Raw genomic sequence first — 14,713 nt, forward strand, 5'->3', positions numbered from 1 at the left:
TACTGCACATCCATCTCATAGCTTAATATGCATCATGGAAATACACGTTGCTTTTAGATAAGTCAACGTCAAGGCAAGATCTTTCAATATGAGAGTGTAAATCTACAGACTGTAAATCCATTCTCCTTAATCTAAGTCATTGCTATGCAATCATATGGCCTCAAAAACCAAATGAAAGTGAATTGATTTGATTGCAATCCCTATTGTTACATCCTCATGTAGATATAGGTATTGAATATTACATGCATTTGAGAGTCTCTATTTTTCAATGTAGCTTGAGGCTTTCATGTTCCAAGTGATAGTTAACGTCATTCTTTCCACAACTCCTAATTCCCATGAATCTTCCATTTTTTACGAACCATCGTTAAGAGAGGAAGAGACATGAGTTCTCTCTTAATTCTATAGGTGTCAATCTCAAGAAGACACTTTGCTAGCATTTTTATTTTTGTGTTCATCTTTTAGTTTACTAAGCTTCTAACAATAGCCGTATTGGCTCCCTCATACTTGTGGTATAAATCAAGGAATACTATAGAAATTTGAAAAGCTACGTACTAGAGAAACGTTGACTACTATGCTAATGAAATCAATAGACTTCACTCATGATAAGTTGTAAATCATGTGTTTCTTAATCAATCCTACTCATTGAGTTGATATAATTGATTTGATTTAACTAGCCTCTACATGAAACTTGCTAAGCCTCTTTTAACTCCCACTTGCAAGCTTGCAATAGAGGTGTGTTGGAAGTCTATTTATTATTCCAGTTTTGCAATGATCAAGTTCAATATTCTTGTGATTTATTACATCAGTATCCCATCTCCAATAAAAACTACACCACATCAATTGCAAAATAAGAGCATGTGTAGCTATGACCAAACAAATCCCATGGCAAAAGAGATCCTCTTTCCTCAATGATTCTATCCATAGAGAGAGAGAGAGAGAGAGAGAGAGAGAGAGAGAGAGAAACAGACAGACATTCAACTATTATGCTTTAAGAAATGGTTTCTTGGAAATTTTTGTAGTCCTCCTTCAAGTGGACCCTCAATGTTGTGATCCCCCTACAAGACGTTTGTACATGTTCCTTGCAAATTTCATTGATGTGCTACATAAAACAAATATGACCCATGTACAAAAAGGTAAAGATTTCAAAGCAAAAAGAATAAACATATTCTTGTCCATGTACATGCAACATCATAAAAAAGACCAACAATTGAAGCTCAAAGCCCAAATGAAGAGATACTCCATGTCTATAGCAAGGATTTCTTATGTGAAGCAACATCTCAAAGTTGCATCTTGCTTCACATATTTGTTCCCTATCTCAATATTCCTATTGTGCATATTACTAATTGAGGATATAAATAAGCTATAGGGACACTTTTATCACTTTCATGAGTCTCATTCGAATTCAAAAGTAGCCCAAGGAACTGGTTTGTTTGGTCCATGTTGTGTGCTACCTACATCATCAAAATTCCCATCAGGTTATTTGCCAAGATATCTATCCATAGGCCCCTCTCCTATGGGAACTCCCATGTTCTCTCTCCTAGTATTTAAAGCAATATCAACTATGAACCTCCATATGTTGCAAGTGCTCCCACACCCTTAGGTATGCATGTTGTTCCAACTCTCCAAGGCAATGCACCAAGCTATGTTGCAAGTACATCAAATGTCAATGAAGCTACCCAAGAGGCCCCAAGAGTAGCTCACAACTCAATTCCAAGCCTTTCCATAGATCTTCAGACTAAAGTATCCCCTGTTGCCCCAAGGTTTGCATCATTAAGTGCTTCTAACCCTACAACAATAGCCTCATATAAGACACTACTAGACCTTCATTCTTTTTCAATGTTTTCTTGCCAATATTTAGCATGCTCGAGTGAAAAAACGATTAGTGTGACACATCGGTGGGTTTTTCATTGGTATTAGTGTTGGTATATAGCGACACTAATTAATGTTAGTATATACCTACATCATCTTAATATCATTATATACTGACACTAGCATAAGTTGATTTACTAGTGTTGGTATATGCCGACACTGGGTAAAAAAATTTCTATACTAAACGAAATTACAAAACATGGTTTTGCAATAAGATCCAAAATAATTTTTTGCTATAAGTTTTATCATTTGAAAGATTTAAAATTATAAGAGTATGTACTATAAGTTTGAGATGAAAATACTCATGTATTCATGGTGAATTTAATATATAAATGTACATAATGCCACTATAAAAGTGAAAGAGGCAAAGATAAAAAGCCTTGTCAATGGCAAAATAATCAATCAGTAGGATTTACATCAACGTTTTCATCTTGAGCCCAATTCCGCATGCCAAATAATTCATCTCTAAATGTATAGTCATTTGATCACCTATATCATCATCATCAATTGTACGTCTATCTAAGCCTTGATCCTCTAATTCAAATTCTTCAATAACATCAGGGATACATGATCCCAATCTTCTTCCCAAATGTCGTGATCTCCACCTTCCTCCATTATATGCACTTTCTTCTTGGCTCATATCATGATCTTTATCTTCTTTCCTAGATCCATTAGATCAATTGGATCCATTGGCAGCATATTTGAGTCCATGTCCCTATCTTCAAAAGTATGTTTACTTTGAGGAGAAACTTGGATCGCATACCAGCTTCTTGGATTAGAATGATCTTGATGGAAGACCACCTATGTTCACGATGCAAATTAAATATCATCAATTGTATTAATTTATGCTGAATTACATATGAACATGTACCAATTCTTTAAAAATGAAGGCATTAGCTTAATTAATTCATTAGTACGTACCTGCCCTGTACCTGCTCATAATGCTTGGGAAGAATAAAAGTATCACTTTCATCAGTACACAACTTGGTGGAGTCTATGGCAAAGAAACGACTATTGTCTTTTCTAAATGTAGCATTGGGACCTTTGTAGATAGTTCTAAACCATTTTTACATCAATTATGAAAATACCAAATCATCTAAAATTAACTTCATAAATTTTGCATATGGCCCCATAATAATGTCATTGTGGGGAGAGAATATGGTATCAGAATTACTTGCTCAACTATCTTGGATGAAGTTTGCCATGACTTCACAATCATATGGGATTGTCTTTGAATCGATGTGTTCCACACAAAAATATTGTCCATATGACCATAATACACTATACTTTTTGTATATAAAAGATCATTAAAATAATGAGGATGCATTTTTAAGCGATTGTGATGAAACATAAATTAATTGAGTCAAAAGGTAAGAAGCTTACATGTACCATACATCCTCGTGCAAACTCTTACTCTCACTATGATCATCGTCCTAGTTCTACCAAGCATGTGGCATATCAAGATCCATGGATGCAAGAAACTCCATGATATATACTATTGACTCTTGCACAAGATAGCCCTCTACCATGCTTGATTTGGGTCTTGCTCTTTGCCTTATAAATCCCTTCAAAGTTTTCATAAACCATTCAAGGAAAAACATCCAACAACTATGAATGCTTCCTGCAATGGCAACCTCATCAACTATGTGTACAAGTAAGTGCACCTGATTCATCATAATGCTTGAGAGAAAGTGCTTCTCAAGCAAGCACATGCTTTGATGGAGTCCACCCTAGCCTAGATCCACCTATTTCATATGCCCATGTAAGATTCACAATTTTCTATTGATCATTCAAAGTGGAATGAAATAGAGTGAAGGTGATATGATAGTAAGCATACCTTGCAATGCCACTGATCTTGTAGCTAGCTATTCTAACATCTTTTAATAAGTACCCTTTCACTATAATTGGGAGGATAAAGCATCCCAGAAACAAATGAATTATAACAAAGCATCACAATCATAGCTATATGAAGAATGAGGACAATCATAGTTTTATTAATCATTTAAGCACGTAGAATAATTGTAAGAACTTGTGCCACTCATGGGACTTGAGGCCACTAAGCTTATTGTCCTTTCAAAATGCTCCTTTCAAGAAACAAATATGTCCCATCAATGTCCAAAAAGATGCAATGTCCATCTTGATCATTGCCTTCTCTCTCTTGGAAAGGATTGATCATGCTTTTGGAAGAACCACTTTGGACCATGCATTTAGGGCCACTACTTAGGCATCATCTCCATGTTGCACTCCTCTTGTGTCTTTGTCACCAACCAAATGTGCCCAAATAGAAGGCCCCACATTCTTGAACATATGCAGGGGATGATCCAAGAAATGATTTATTTGGAACTAACCCCAATATGGAAGCTCCTTAAAAATCAACAGCCTCTTCATACCAAGAGGAGAATCCTCTCCATTCTCCCTCCAAGAGGTAATCCAATTGCTTATCTTCAAATATGGTGGTGGTGGATTAAGTTGACCTTCACACACAGGATGGTCGAGTGGAAGCTATCGAGCATGACCTTCATAAACCATTTACATCATATGTTTGGAGTGTCGTGCAAGTGCATTCAAACTGCCATGACAATTAGGACAAGCATGGTACCCATTTATAGCAAGTCCCATATGCATGCATGAAAAGGTCATTATAAGGCATGCATAGATCACACCAGAAAGCATAAAAGCATCATTAGGCATGCCCATATCTACAAGCACATACTTGAGCACTCTTGATATCTTGGAAATTCATGCATGGTCCACATCAAGAATTCCCTTGATGAAAATGTCATGGGTATGCCTCAGAGATCTAGAAATATCAAAGACACATATGCCTCTCCATAGGGTCTGAAGCTCCTCTATTGAAGGTGCCATATACATGCCATATTCTTAGCCTTGTACTTCCCTAGCAGGGCAAGCATGAGGTGTCCTTTCTTTATTGTTAGACATGGTGTGATATTGTAATTGACTAAGGCTACGACCCATGTTGACCAAGATGTCAAGTTTAACCTGACAGTGTCTATTACAAGGTTAGAGCATGGTATCACATTATAGGGTTGAGAGAGCATGGAGCCAAGGACAAAAAGCACATGAACACCAAAGTGCAATGGACACTAAAGCCCAAAGAGTAGGAGCACAAAATTCCCCCCACTTTAGGGGGACCTCTTGGGTCTATACAAAGTCGCGGAATCTCATGGCAAAAAACTTCTTCTTCCCTTTCCTTCAAGGTATGTCCTTCTCTTCTCTTTCTTTCATATCTAAGTTCATTCTTTCTAGGTTTTCTTTTGCTATGTTTTACCTCTAATTCCCTCAAGTTTTCCTCTACTTTCTCTCTAATTTCCTTCTCTTTTTCCTCTAAGAAGAATCATAAGGAATAGCAAGATGTGATGGGCATAGGAAACCCTTATCTCCCTTGAAGTCCCTTTACTCTCGCTCCCTCTCTTTCTCTCGCTCTTTATCTCTTTCTCTTTCGCTCTTCCTCTCTTCCCTTCCCTTCCTCTCTTTCTCTCTTCCTCCCTTCTTGTCTTCCCGTTTTTCTCTCTTCCTTTCTTTACTCTCTTCCTGTATTCCTTTTGCTCTTCCTCTCTTCCTCTCTTCTCTCTTTCTCTCCCTCTCTTCCTCTCTCTCTCTTCCCCTTTCTCTCTTTCTTTCTTTTCCTCTCTTTCTCTCTTTTCTCTTTTCCTCTTTCTCTCGTTTCTCTTTCTCTCTTTTCTCTCTTCCTCTTTCTCTCTTTCTCTCTCACTTTTCCTCTCTTTTCCTCTCTCTCTCTCTCTCTTGCTCTTCTTTCTTCCTTCTTCTCTCTCTTTTTTTTTTCCTTCTTTCTTTCTTCTTTCTTCTTTCTTCCTCCAGTCTTCTCTTTCTTTCTTTCTCTCTTCCTCCCTCTTCCTCTTTCTCTTTTTCTCTTTTTCTCTTTTTTCTCTTATCCTCTCTTTCCTCTCTTTCCCTCTTCCTTTCTTTTCTCTCTTCCTCTTTCTCTCTTACTTTTTCTCTCTTCCTCTCTTCCATCTTTTTCTCACTTTCTCTTTCTCTACCTTCGTATTTCTCTCTTCCTCTCTTTTCTATCTTCCTCTTTCTTTCTTTCTTTTCCTCTTTCTTTCTTTCTCTCTTTCTCTTTCTCTCCTTTCCTCTCTTTGTCTCTTTTCTCTCTTCCTCTTTCTCTCTTTCTCTCTTTTCTTCTTTGTCTCTTTATCTCTTCCTCTTTCTCTCTTCCCTCTCTTCCTCTCTTCCTCTCTTTACTCTCTCCCTCTTTCTCTCTTTCTTTTTCTCTCTTTCTCTCTTTTTCTTTTGCACTTTCTTTCCCTCTTCCTCTCTTTTCTTGCTTCCTCTTTTGCTCTTCCTTTTTCCCTATTTGTTTCTTTCTCTTTCTCTTCTCCCTTTTCCTCTTTTCCTCTCTTTCTCTCTTCCTCTCTTTTCCTCTTCCTCTCTACCACACTACTTGGTTTATCAGATGTATTTGAGTATTCTATTGGAGTAAGCTTGCATTCCAATGGGATATTTTGATTGTGACATAAACTAAGCTAAATCATTTATTTCATGTGGATATCTAGCAAGGTGATAGTCAAGTAGATGAGTGATCCAATGAATTGTCCATAATACCTATCATTCAATGTAGGCTGATCTTCATCCCTGGTCTTTTTCAAATTTTGATCCTCATCCCTATCATTTAATGTTGTCCACCTATCATTTAATGTTGGCTAATCTTCATCCTTGGTCACTTTCAAATTTTGATCCTCATCCCTAGCATAATGGATGTCATGTGGGTAGCATACAGATAAAGACAATGCAATAAGAAGCTACTACATGGGCAACACATATGTTGGAATGTTGGCAACAAACCTAGAAGCATACTTGGGAAGGTAGAGCTACCCTGGAGAATAAAAGAAGTAAGGATTTCCCATGAGACTAAGTTTAGATCTGATGTGCATCATATTACCAAGCTAGAAGGTGACATCAATAACCCAAGATCTACACAAAGTGTACAGATAGGTTGTGCCTATTGTACAAACCTGTACAAGTAGTTTTATAGAGGTGGAACAAGGTGTTTGTAGCTTAGGATCAAGCAAGAGCTATACGGGATCAAATGTACAAGTGTTTTAGAAATGAAATCTCTATATAGGGTATGCCATAGTGGAAGACTAATAGAGTGTCCCAAGAATTACACGCGGTAGTGTTTCACTATGGAATGAAAACTTCTTTAACTTGTGTGCACTTCACAAAAATAGATGCCTATGCAGGCCAATAAATAGATAGTGCATCCAAGACAAAGATGAAATCCACAATTATATATTTTCGTCCAACACCAGAAACAATACAAAAGAGATGTGAAGTCCCACCAAAATGTGGTCCTCCAATCTTATCAAAGCTCTTCTGTTGCCTGCCTAGCACTGCTAGATCTCTAAAGTCTGATGTCTCATAACTATTGCATGTGGGTTCCACATTGATACAAAGATGGTTGAGGTTGTGTTTAATGTAAAAAATGAGATTTTAGCTTAATTGACGTAAGATCACTCGTACGATTACATGCTTGAGAACAAAGATGGTTAGAGTAGACTTACATGACGAGCACCCTTAATCGATGTGGTATCCCTGATGCTCCATTTCTCCAAAGAATAGCTTTGCTCCTACTCTCCATGCTTGTCTGTACTCCTCATCTGTAGGACGTTAACCAATCAAAGATTTTTATGGATCCAATTAAGAGAGTTAAATGTTGTGCCATATATGGGTAGTTAAACATGCTTCTTTGCCTAGCCTTCCGCCACTCCCGAGGTGCAAAGCACATATGGTGTCCAAACGCCTCCTCACCCCCTCCTTTGATTCTCCCACTTGTCTAAAAAAAATTTGATCACTACCTTGGAAATCCTCCAATCCTCTTTATGCACCCTTGTGGGCCTAGACTTTCCCTCCCTGATCCTATCTCTCATCTCCAAACTATGATGTCTAAGTATGATGCCCATGTGCACGTGCATGTATTCATCATCAAACTAGTATTCCTTTGGCTTTGAAATTTTTTGCTTAAGCTGAGCTGTGAGAGCATCCTTTGTTGTAAGGTCCTATAGGCACCAGTCTACAAATATTTTTTTTTGAAAACATATGAGCATTAGGGGTCTCATATGAGAGAGAGCTTTAAGCCCCTTCTCATCCTCAATAATCTTGCGCATGCTATTGATATTATAAAAAGGGCCTCATACATGATAAACTCTCCCTGCCTAAAGCCTAGGGTCATTGTTTGCTTAGGTGTAGCCATTTTTTGGGAGGTTCAGGGAATTTTCTATTTATAGGTATCTTGCATGACCCATAACTTATGCATTGCTTAACAAAATTTGGCAAACTTAGTCTTCAAGTTATAGTAAACATTTCAAAATTAAACATGAGACTGAAAATTTATGGAATAAGGATTTGGAACAAGACCATTAAAGTATTACAAGTGCTATGTTGCATATGAATCATGCATCTTGAAGACTATAGGATATAGTAATCTATTCAAAAACATCAAAATTGTGTTCTTTACATACATGCAACCAAGTAATCATTCAAAAGTACACTACATGAGCTCCTTCTCAACCCAAGGACACACCTAAATGAGAACATTAGGTATGGGTTAACAGGCCCCCAATGTTGTGTAAAAGTGATGCACACCTATTTGAGGTCACGCTCCATAACTATTTTTTGATTTGTTGAAAACCAATACGGATTGTAAAAACCGGCAAATATGGCTATTGGGGATAATGGGTCTAATTATAATCTATAAAATTCATTATCTACGAATTGAAGCATTGGATTTCAAAGGGATTTGTTACGGCAAGTTTTAATTTTGTGTTTCAATTGTTTGTGCACTCAGACATTGCATTGCATCAAAGATTCTTAGATTAGCAAAATTTTTTTAAAAAATAGTTGCTAGCACTTTAGCCTAAGTTTAATCCCTAATCTAATTAATATAGCCTATTTTAATTAATTGACCTAACCTAACTAACCCTCCCTCCCTCTCCACCTCTCTGCCCTCCACTCAGCCTTACCACACTGCTCCCTCCACCTCGCTACCTCACCCTCCTCCACCCCCGCTCTGTGTATCATTGTCCTTCTCTCCCCCCTTGTGCGTCTGCCCAAGTCCCATCTCAGCCTCTCCCACTTGTATAAGACTTCTTAGAAGTGCTTTGTGACTACTTAGAAGTGCTTTGTGATAGTTATGTGAGTGCTTTGTGACGACTATATGACTGCTTAGTAGAACTTTCTAACAGTTATGTGAGTGCTTTATGACTGCTTGGTAGTGCTTTGTAAAAACCCAGTAGTCTCATAACAATGAAAGCTATGTGCATGCCTTGTGACTCCTCTATGACTACTTGATCAGTGCTTTGTGATTGTTATGACACTACTTAGTAGTGCTTTGTGACTTTTATGAGACTTCTTAGAAGTGCTTTGTGACTGGTTGGAAATGCTTTGTGATTGTTATGTGAGTGTTTTGTTATTGTTATATGACTGCTTGGTAGAGCTTTGTGACAATTATGGAGTGCTTTGTGACTGCTTGGTAGTTCTTTGTGAATACCAAGTAGTCTCATTACAGTGAAAGCTATGTGAGTGCTCTATGACTACTCCGAGTGCTTGATTGGTGCTTTGTGACTACCATGCTTAGTTGTACTTTCTAATTATTAGGAGACTTCTTGGAAGTGCTTTGTGATTACTTGGACTTCATGTCAAACATAGTCATAATGGAAAGCAAGATATCCTATTCTATTGTGTTGAGCATAATCTAAGTTAAGGCCTATGTAATGTGTTTTTATTTATCTCAACAATCCCATCTGGGATGTCTTTCCTTCTGTATCACTGATTTTTGTTTTGATACAATTAACATATAATATGGGTTTTGATTTCTCTCAACAATTAATCCCATTTGGAATATCTTTACATAGAATTATTCTCTCTTATTTGCAGTATATATAACATGAAGCGTTAGTCAATGGTAGAAACATTGAATTCAAATTAAGACTCAAGGGTACCTTCTTACAATGCTTTAAATATAGCATATGGGAAATCAATAAAATCAACAAAGGTCAATATCTTATTACTTGTAAAAACCATAAGCTTTCCATTTTGAATAATTCATGTACAAAAGTTTCATATAGGATTAAAAAGATTTAGTTTGCATTAATGTTTGTTACAATTGAAGGAGGACTGTTACAATTCAAAGTATATATACAGCTTTAGAACTAGACTAGTAGCATAGCTTCTCCAATATGTTTCCTCAATAATTGAGAGTATAGAGCTAGAAAGATTAGATTACATTTTGTTTCATAATGGCATTTGTACAAATACTGTCAGCATAGTTGGACTTTAGATTTTGATTATGACTCACTCATTGTATTGATACAATATCTGTGTAGTGTGTTTTTATTTATCTCAACAATCCCATTTGGGATGTCTTCGCTTGTGTAACACTAATTTTTGTATTGATACAATTAACATGTAGTATGGGTTTTGATTTCTCTCAACAATTAATCCCATTTGGGATATCTTTACATAGAATTATTCTTTCTCTTATTTGTAGTATATATAACATGAAGCATTAGTCAATGGTAGAAACATATGGTAGAAACATTGAATTCAAATCTCATTCAAATTAAGACTCAAGTGTACCTTCTTACAATGCTTTAAAGATAGCATATGGGAAATCAATAAAATCAACAAAGGTCAATATCTTATTACTTGTAAAAACCATAAGCTTTCCATTATGAATAATTCATGTACAAAAGTTTCATATAGGATTAAAAAGATTTAGTTTGCATTAATGTTTGTTACAATTGAAGGAGGACTGTTACAATTCAAAGTATATATACAGCTTTAGAACTAGACTAGTAGCATAGCTTCTCCAATATGTTTCCTCAATAATTAAGAGTATAGAGCTAGAAAGATTAGATTACATTTTGTTTCATAATGGCATTTGTACAAATACTGTCAGCATAGTTGGACTTTAGATTTTGATTATGACTCACTCATTGTATTGATACAATACCTATGTAATGTGTTTTTATTTATCTCAACAATCCCATTTCGGATGTCTTCGCTTGTGTATCACTGATTTTTGTATTGATACAATTAACATGTAATATGGGTTTTGATTTCTCTCAACAATTAATCCCATTTGGGATATCTTTACATAGAATTATTCTTTCTCTTATTTGTAGTATATATAACATGAAGCATTAGTCAATGGTAGAAACATTGAATTCAAATTAAGACTCAAGGGTATCTTCTTACAATGCTTTAAATATAGCATATCGAAAATCAATAAAATCAACAAAGGTCAATATCTTATCACTTGTAAAAACCATAAGCTTTCCATTATGAATAATTCATGTACAAAAGTTTCATATAGGATTAAAAAGATTTAGTTTGCATTAATGTTTGTTACAAGTGAAGGAGGACTGTTACAATTCAAAGTATATATACAGCTTTAGAACTAGACTAGTAGCATAGCTTCTCCAATATGTTTCCTCATTAGTTGAAAGTATAGAGCTAGACTAGTAGAAGAGGTTCTCTAATATGCTTCTCCAATAGTTCAGAGTACAGAAGTAGAAAGCTCAAGAAGAGATGACCATAAGGTGCCAGAATGTATATTAGAGGAACAACAATATAGGAGGAACTGGTGCAGGAGAAGCAAATAGAGGATTGCACCATTGCATCACATGCTCCAGGTGCGTCAAGTCCTCCTGAGGAGCATCCAAGTATAGCAGAAGCTAAAAGTCTCCATCGCAATTAGCAATAGAAATTACATTTAGAACAAGATGATCCAAAAAAGCAACAGCTTGTGAATGAGGATCATCCTCCTCTATGAGTTGGACCGTAGTAGCTATCTACACATGTACACAATTACTAAGATCAATGTGGCTGTTGGTCAATAAATCATTGAGAAGTACTATACATGTACAAAAATCATGAGAAATCCTATACTTTGTTATTGAGAAGTAATATAAACAGTCTCTTCAGAGATGCTTTTGTATTGAATTTTTCTCTCCCTCCTGTGCAATAGTTGTTGCAATATTTTGTTCGTAACAAATGAAGACAATGAATGAATCATGTAAATATAACAAATGAAGATAATAAAGAACCGATTTGTAAACATTCTATGTACCTTTTTGTAGTTGATAATGAATGATAATACTATCCTCTGTCTCCACAAGAATGCCGTGATGCAATTTGGCTAGTGTACAGCACTGTCGTATTGAGATTACACTTATCAATATTCCATCTTCATAGACCTTGATCTCTAATCCTTCATTTTAGGGCCAAACGAGTTAAGGTCTTACGTCCATTGGACCTAATTTATCCAAAATGAACCTACTGCATTTGTAGTAAAAAGAAAATATAAAATTATGGCTTACAATCATATACTTAATGGTAACCGTAATTGGCACCACCTCATAATAGACCTTGTTAGATATTGATTTATCCCAACCATCATCCAAGAAGCCAAGGTTCTCTTCATTTCTAGTTGCTCTATAGGTGAGCGTCATTTTGCACACCTTGACTGGATGCTTGTTAAACAAGTCAACAAAAACAATAATTGGCATGGCACATACATTGATTTTTACAATTCTTGTAGCAATGCCTAGATGTAAAGATCATTGAACTTCTACAAATAGCTTAGCCCTATATGTATTTGTCACACTACTAGGAGGCATTGATCAGTCTATCGTCTTCCATGGCAGAAGATCTTCTTTTCTCAACACACCGTGAGTGTTTGATTTGTCCAACAATTCATACAAATGGTCATAGAAGAAGATTCATGTCTGTGCTAATTGAGTTGCAGATCTACCTTGATATTGTAATTCTCCTAATGCTCCAAGCAAGACATCCAAGGATCCCAAATTGCACTACACCAGCTATCATTCTTCATATGATGATGGATACAGATCTGAAACCAAAACATGATTTAGTTTACGCAGAAAATAGCAATGTTTAAAACTACCATTCCAAAATTAAAAGGGTTAAAAACTCACAATTGGGCCTATGCCATGGAAGATAACCTGGATAATCACACAGAACAAGTTCATTGTGCATATATACATTCTCGACCAGTATTTCCTTAATACCTTTCTTACCATTTATTTTTCTAAAATCTTTGACCCTACCTTTCTAAGAGGCCAGAAATATATTATTCGACCGTGGTTTTTTCCTCCTCATTAGCTGTATTAGCACCCAACTACCTTTTGACACAACCATCTTTTGCAAGCGACCATCTGCATTCACCCTATTGGCAAACTCTATAGGTGATATGCATGTTGTAGGTCACCGAGAAACAACTCTCACCTCTATGTCAAGGTCTTTTGCATTCTGAGTTACACACCGCTTTGCATTAGGATGCCCTGCGTTTCCTACTGTCATGGATGATTTGTGAAAGGGAACCAAACTTGCAAATGGGTGACTTGCAAGTGAAAAAACTAGGAGGAAAAGTAGGAATGCAAGCAACAAATCCCGTTTAGGCAAGAAAGATGCCCTAGGGTGCCTATTGCCATGGATGGAAAGCACAAGCAAGAGAATTGGGGGGGAAAATAGGCCCAATCGTAGACTGGTGGAGAAAGCACATTTGAATCTTCGATAGTCTTGCCCCAGTGTAGTGGACATCATTAGGTTCAGCCATAGTGCAACCTAGGGAGAATCAATGTTTCAGCATGCACTTATGGATGTCGTATATCATCAATACTTAATGCAAATTAGTGGTTGGATCCAGGATTACAGATCTATCCCTTCATTAATATTTGGCACCTCATATGCCTCATGGATATGTGGCTGACTTCATTAAAGGACTAATTTCTATTTTGAAAATAATGCTTAAGTAAACCAAATTAAAAATATATGTTATTTCCCATTTATAGTAATCACAAATGAGAGTTATCCATTCTTACCAACCCATTCTCATAGAGTTAATAATTGAGAGTTGAATAAATAATCATATTCATATTAGTAAGCTATAAAAAAGAGAGGAAGACTAGTCTTCATACAAAGAGGTAACCAATTTTAGACTAAATGTACAGTCGAAGCAAATTTTGCCTTTGAAAAGTCCTCTTGTATTTATGATCATCAAAACTTTATCAAAAAGCTTCTTGTTCCAAGTCACCCAAGTGTTAGAAGATGTTGTGCATGCACTTTAAATCTTAGAATAGACCAATTTTATCAAACAAGGCTAAACTATATATTATGGATTATCACAAAAGGCTCTATAGTGCTTGTATGATTAACTCCAATAGTTTTCTTGGAGAAGTTGAGAGTTATATACAATAATGCCAAAATAAAGGAGAGCTGATGAAGTTGCTATATCTCATGTGATTGTACAAAATAACTTAGAACTTCCATATGATAAGTTCTCTGAAATCTAGAATGGTTCTTTGCAAAAGGCCATCATAAAATGTCCACCAAGAAGTAATCTTCAAAGTTGCCAACACCATTTGTTCAATCCACAATGCCATTGCAAAGATTCTACTTTGTAAAGATCATACCAATTCATTGGGCACGATCACCAACCAAATGAAGGTTAGGACAATTCATTTAAGTTGTGAAATCCATGCTTCAATGTAAGCACCACTTAATATCCTTGTCACACTATTGAGATTAGCATTAATCAAATATTCACATTTTTATCTTCAAAAACTTGATGAAAGTTTGGCATTTATAGTTTTCCAACATCAATCTAAGTTTTGTGGAAAGAAAGAAGTAAAATTGAAACTTTAAAAGGCTCAAATTTTGTCCTAAAAAGGCTTTCAAGCCTTATTTATTAAACCTTAAAAACTGGATTTAGTTTATTATCTGTCTTTTCTTGAAATCTATGATCTTTTTAATAGACTAAGATCATGATTAATTGTTG

This window comes from Dipteris shenzhenensis, chromosome 14, assembly GCF_047967505.1.
Source record: "Dipteris shenzhenensis isolate YYH24624 ecotype China chromosome 14, Dip_SZ_1.0, whole genome shotgun sequence".
In the NCBI taxonomy this organism is placed as follows: Eukaryota; Viridiplantae; Streptophyta; class Polypodiopsida; order Gleicheniales; family Dipteridaceae; genus Dipteris; species Dipteris shenzhenensis.